Genomic DNA, 6,718 nt, shown 5'->3' with positions numbered 1-6,718 from the left:
CTCTGAAGCACCAAATGCCTTCAGGAAGCTTTCTTCTCAGCTGGAACCTAATTTTACTGGACCCATTTTACTCTGTATGATAATGCAGATGTCCTTTGTGGCTTCTTTGAGGTCAAAAAGGCATCACTATATGCTGTTTGGGAGTAAGTTTCTTTCTAAATAAGATCTGACTGGGTCATTACCCAGAAGCAATAATTGGGCCATCAGGGACAAGATGAGCTCAAACTGAAAGAATAATTTACCAGCTAAAGATGATAAGCCACTAAGGCAAAAATCAGCAAAAACCACAGATCGTGTCATCAGAATTACTTAATTCTTTCTCCTGCTTATTGAAGTCGAAGGAGGAATTAACCAGTTATGATTTGTTTAATAAATATTTTAAGGTGGGGCTTTTAACCAAAAGTGTTTATTGTGTCCCTCCAAAAAAGTGAAAATGAGAAAATTTTAATTATTGTAAACCAGTAAATAGTAAAGGGAAACATAATACATATATTTAGAAAGAAAACAGAAAATAATGTATAAAAGGACTGTCCAATCATGACTATAAAGACATTAGGCTACTTTTAATAAATTTTTAAAATAAAAGCACTTGATATTTTTAAAATGAATCATTTGGTTTGGCAATACAAGACATTGTTCAATTCATGAACAATGTTTTTACACATATAATTGTGCTTTATAAATAGGTAATTTATAGAAATAATATAGTAATATTTTCATTAGGAAAAACATCTATCACCATCTCGTTTGTTTTTTATTTTATATTACATTCTGAAATAGGATATCAATATGTTTTTGCAGTTCAGTTATGTAACTGCCCAAAATAAAATAAAATTTTATCTTTAATTGCAACCCTCTCAGGAATTCATTGCTTTTCTTAGTTTTCTTCAACATGAAAACTATTTCTTAGGGGTAGAAAACAATTAAAATAATAGCTCTATTCTTGTGTGTTTTCATATTTTCGTATTTATTTTGTTTTTACTTGGAGAGTTATTAAAAGTATATTATCATACATAGTCTATATCCAGCGTCCTACTGATAGACTTACATTAAATATTGCACTAAAGTGAACAGTGTTTTCTCATTTCAGTGTTCAAAAGTGTGCTTCCTTATTCCTGAGCCCTACTGGGTGAGTGTGATTCCTACAGGATATACCTAAAGAATGTACTTTTAGATTTTGTGTGTTCATGGTCAGGCAACCTATACATTTCTAAACAAATTGTAGTCTCTCCATCAGTTTCAAAATAGGTTGTTTACAATCTAGAGTAGTTGGTTGTTTGCATCTACAGCAAAATTGTGGTTAGAGCCCATAAAAGCCTGTTCAAAAGCATGATTAATATGAGAAAGTAACTCTATTGTGCCACTCTGAGGAAGAGGTCTCAATAGTTACAGGTATGAAAACATTGTAGCCTGATCAATTGTCCCAGTTTACTGAGGGTTTTGCCAGAACATGAGGCTTTTAATGCTAAAACCAGGATCTTCCCAAGCAAACTGGGAGGAGTTGGTCACCCTAATATATTTCTCCTTATGGCTCTCATGGAAAGAGCACCTTCCCTCTGAATTCCAGCCCAGGACACATTAAGCCATTTCTACCATCTCACCTAAGCAATCATTGCAATGGAGGGCAGAGAATAAACCACACAAATACCTTTGGGGAAAAGCATGAGGGTAGTAAAGAAAAGATGTTAGATTTTATAAGTGTGAATGGAAGCCACTGGAGATTATTGAGCTGTGTGTGACATGACCTGATTTATGGTTTATTAGGATCCCTCTGGCTACAGGAAGAGGATGATCTTGTATTAGGTCAAGAGTGAAAATGGGATGACCATTTAAAGGTCATTGTGGAAGTTCAGGAGAGAGTCATGACAGGGTAGTAGTGGTGGATTTGGTAAGAGGTAACTGGATTGGAATATATTTTGAATATAGGAATAACAGGATTTGCACATGGATGGGAAGCAGGGTATAAGAAAAAGGTGCTAAGGATCTTAAAAAGGTTTTTGCCCTGAGCAATTGGGTAAGTAGCTTTGCCTTTCTCTTAGATGGCAAATGCTAAAAGAAGAACCAATGTATGTGTGGAGGGGGGTGGTGTATGGTCTAGTCCATTTGGTACTGGTAGAATACCACAGCCTGGGTAATTTATAATGAACAGAAATGTATTGGCTCACAGTTCTGGAGGCTGGGAAGTTCAAGATTGAGGGGCCAACATCTGCCAAGGTCCTATTAACATGGCAGAAGGACAAAAGGATGGTGAGAGAGAAAGAAAGGGGGCCAAATTTGTAATAAACCCACTCCTTCAATAATTGCATTAATCCATTCATGAAAGTGGATACCTCGTGACCTAAATGACTCATAAATGTCCCACCTAATAATACAGTCACAATGGCAATTAAATTTCAACATGAGTTTGGGAGGGATAAACCTTCAAACCATAGCAGGGGGAAATAAAGAATTTGTTTTGGATGGGTGAAGTTTGATATATTTATTAGAAACTCAAGTAGAAGTCAAATGGGCTATTGACTACACAAATTTAGAGTTTAGGGGAAATACCTGGGCTAGAGATATAAATATTATGGTTATTGATGTTTATATTAATAGTATTGAAAATTATAGGACTAGCTGAGTTTGATAGAGAAAGAAGAAATGGAGGACTAATCCCAAGAAACATCAATATTTAGAGATTAGAAAGAGGAGAAAGAGTTGACAAAGGAACCCGAAAAGGAAAAGCCAGAGAGGTAGAAGGAAAACCAGGATAATTTGATGTCACAAAGCCAAGAAGGGAAGAAAAAGAGTCTCAAGAAGGAAGGAGTGATTAAAGATGTCAAATGCCATTAAAATTTCAAGTAGATAAGGATTAATAATTCTGATGGGCTCTGATGATACATAGACTCTTATGATAGCAGTTTCCATGCAGCTTTGGGAATGACAGCATGACTGGCACAAATTTGAGAGGTCATGATGAGAGATTAAGTGGACCCAACCAATATGGTCTGATAACTGAAGTTACCATGATGTAAATTTACAGATTGTGGTAATAACATTTTAATGTTTTATTAAAACTGGGCAATATTTAAGTATATTGTACACTTGTGAGTTCAAAGTATTCTTAGTAAAATCACACATAAGTCTACCTTGTGTGTTTTCTATAATGGCAGGGCATCACTTTTGTGGCTGTACTCTTCTTACAAGCAGATGGTTAGCTACCATTATCTATCTATAATGAAGTGACATGCCAATGCCTCTTATAGAAATAATCCAGGTGAAATGAGACAGTAGTTTTCCTTAAAAAGTTTATTAACTATGAGAACCAGATTATTATTGTTAACAGATCATTAGTCTTGGCCCTGACGTATCAATATCAGATGCAAAGTCAACTTTTACCCTTTTGTTCAACATGATGACTTCTTAGCCCTAAATCATAGTCATAATAATGACTATGTTATGTTGATGACAGTTATGTTAGTAGCTAATGTTGTATTGTATTAAACTTGAACAAGATCACAAATGAGTATGTTTTTTTTCCTTTCTTTTTTCAGCAGTGGATTTCAACATCAACAATTTCAGTATTTATTGAATACTGAGCATGCACATTGCCTAGTGCTCGGTTCAAGTATTAAAAAAAAAAGGAAGATAGAGTCAGAGTTGATTCTGACTATAAAGACTGGTTCAGGTTTAAACATAGGCTAGAATAAAAAATTGGATGAAATTACAATTATTATTATTTTGAATTACAACCAAATATGCAAATAAGCAAAGCAAAGGACAGACAAGGGGTCAGAGTCCTAAGTAAAAGGATGCTGTTCCAGGATGCCTACCTTGTTGTTCACAGAGGCAAATTTCTGTGGTCTCATAGTTAGCATGGAGTTAGGAATCCACCAAGTCATGAGAACCCAGAGATCTAGGCTCGCTGCTTTTTCAAATATTATACCAGGAAAGTGTCACATTGGCAATAAAATATTTACCACATTAAAAAGTCTTAGAGGCTCTCTGGTCCTCCCATTTGACAGATAGCCGCATCTTCTCAGGCAGCGCCAGCACCGTCTCCGAGACACCATGGTGAAAGAGAAGGCTGGAATAAACGGCTTTGGCCATATTGGGCGCCTGGTCACCAGGGCTGCTTTTAACTCTGGCAAAGTGGATATTGTCACCATCAACGACCCCTTCATTGACCTCAACTACATGGTCTACATGTTCCAGTATGACTCCACCCATGGCAACTTCCATGGCACGGTCAAGGCGGAGAACGGGAAGCTTGTCATCAATGGCCAGCCCATAACCATCTTCCAGGAGCAAGATCCCACCAAAATTAAATGGAGTGAAGCGGGCGCTGATTATGTTGTGGAGTCCACTGGCGTCTTCACTACCCTGGAGAAGGCCGGCTCATCTAGATAGGGGTGCCAAAAGGGTCATCATCTCTGCCCCCTCTGCTGAAGCCCCCGTGTTTGTGATGGGCGTGAACCACGACAAGTACCAAAACAACCTCACCATTGTCAGCAATGCCTCCTGCACCACCAACTGCTTAGCCCCCCTGGCCAAGGTCATCCATGACAACGTTGGCATCGTGGAGGGACTCATGACCACAGTCCATGCCATCACTGCCACCCAGAAGACCATGGATGGCCCCTCTGGGAAGATGTGGCGTGATGGCCATCTGGGGCTCTCCAGAACATCATCCCTGTGTCCACTGGCACGGCCAAGGCTGTGGGCAAGGTCATCCCCGAGCTGAATGAGAAGCTCACTGGCATGGCCTTCCGCGTGCCCACTGCCAACGTGTCTGTGGTGGACCTGACCTGCCGTCTGGAAAAGCCGGCCAAGTATGATGACATCAAGGTGGTGGTGAAGCAGGCGGCGGACGGCCCCCTCAAGGGCATCCTGGGCTACACTGAGCACCAGGTTGTCTCCTCTGACTTCAACAGCGACACCCACTCTTCCACCTTTGATGCTGGGGCTGGCATCGCCCTCAATGACCACTTTGTAAAGCTCGTTGCCTGGTACGACAATGAATTTGGCTACAGCAACAGGGTGGCGGACCTCATGGCCCACATGGCCACCAAGGAGTAAAAGTCCCGGACCATCAGCCCCAGCCAGAGCACTGAGGAAAATAGAGGCCTCAGCTGCTGGGGTGTCCCTGCCTACTCAGTCCCCACCTCACTGAGAATCTCCCCTCCTCACGACGCACTTTCCATGCCAGAGCCCCTGAAGAATGGGAGGGGGCCTAGGGAGCCCCACCTTGTCATGTACCATCAATAAAGTTCACTGTACTAGGCCAAAAAAAAAAAAAAGTCTTAGATATAATACTTGAATGAGTGTTTAGGGAAAAGCAAATTGGGGGATGAGACAAGGGTGGGTGACAATCTATCCAGGGCAACCAAACAAAACAAAGGAAGAGGAGAATGAACACAGGGCAATAGTAATAACATTGAGTAAGATCTTAGTTTGTGTCAAGAACTTAAGTACTGAAAAAACAGTGCACACCAACCACCTTAGGAGGAAAGATTCTTGTTCAAATGCAAATTCTGATTCAGTAGGTCCCCAAGATGAGGTGGATCTGGTCTGGTCGGGGCACAGACTATGGACAGTGAGGGGCTAAATGCTTAACATGGTGAAGTAGAGTAAGATGGCAAAATAGGTTTAGAGCAAATTATGGAGGGTCCTGAATATCAAGTGGAAAATTTGATTTTTAAATATAGACAACAGGGCAGCTATTGATGGATTTAGGTGAGCTGCCATGAATTCAATCATGATTTTAGGACTAGCCACAAGACAGAGTGGCAGCAAAGGCATCAGGCAGGAAGGAATGATTTTCTGAGAAGTTCAAAAGTCTTGATAGGATTTGGAGACATAAAATATGTTCCAGGCAAAGGAGATAGTCAATAAAAAAAATCCCAAAGTTGTGAGACAAGATGAAGAAAAAAATATTTCCATTATAAAAATTGGTAAGCTGAGAGAGTTGGTGGATGGTGAAAAATGATTCTCGAATAAGAATGCTGCTGCCCTGTTACTTCTGGAAATATGCTAATATCATTAATAATACTGGCAGAAAATAAAGGAAAATCCAATTTTTGGCTGAGCAACAATAAATATGTTCGTGCTAAAACAAGGTGAGAAGTTTGAGGAAAAAAATTAAATGTTAAATTTTTGAAAGGGTGCTATTATGAGGTACAGAGTGAAATAATAAAAAAATGAATGGAAATGAGAATTTAGATTCAGAAATTGTTATGAAACTTCTAAAGCAACATATTAAACATTGCTGGGTAGAGAGTAAACAAGCTTCAATTGAGGTCTTATTCATAAAACATGAGCTAGAGTGTGCCATTCAAGCTACTTACACAATTATAGTCCGACACTCTGCTACATTTGCTATTCATGGGGTCAGTTCACTGCTGCAACCTAGGACCAGCACCTTGGTGATTCATTAATTCTTGTGTGTGTGTGTGTGTGTGTGTGTGTGTGTGTGTGTGTGTGAGAGAGAGAGAGAGAGAGAGAGAGAGAGAGAGAGAGAGAGAGAGAGAGAAAGAGAGACAGAGAGACAGAGAGAGATTTATTTTTAAATTAAAGATATCCTACCCACATTTAACTCTGAGAAGATTCTGATTGTGAAGTGACCAATGGGTGTTTTCATGACAGACAGAGGCTGAATCTCTTAGAATATTTTTGTATTCCTTGGATTATCTGGTAGTAGTACTGTGGCAGGAACTCCCTGTTGTTTCTCAGTACATAT

General features: G+C 39.6%; 1 pseudogene; it reads left to right on the top strand.

Annotated features, from left to right (window-relative positions):
* The first annotated feature begins 3,997 nt into the window (after positions 1 to 3,997).
* Positions 3,998 to 5,272, top strand: LOC105863008 (glyceraldehyde-3-phosphate dehydrogenase pseudogene; annotated as a pseudogene).
* Positions 5,273 to 6,718: the final 1,446 nt, after the last annotated feature.

This window comes from Microcebus murinus, chromosome 12, assembly GCF_040939455.1.
Source record: "Microcebus murinus isolate Inina chromosome 12, M.murinus_Inina_mat1.0, whole genome shotgun sequence".
Taxonomy (NCBI): domain Eukaryota; kingdom Metazoa; phylum Chordata; class Mammalia; order Primates; family Cheirogaleidae; genus Microcebus; species Microcebus murinus.
This window is presented reverse-complemented; position numbering and strand designations above follow the sequence as displayed.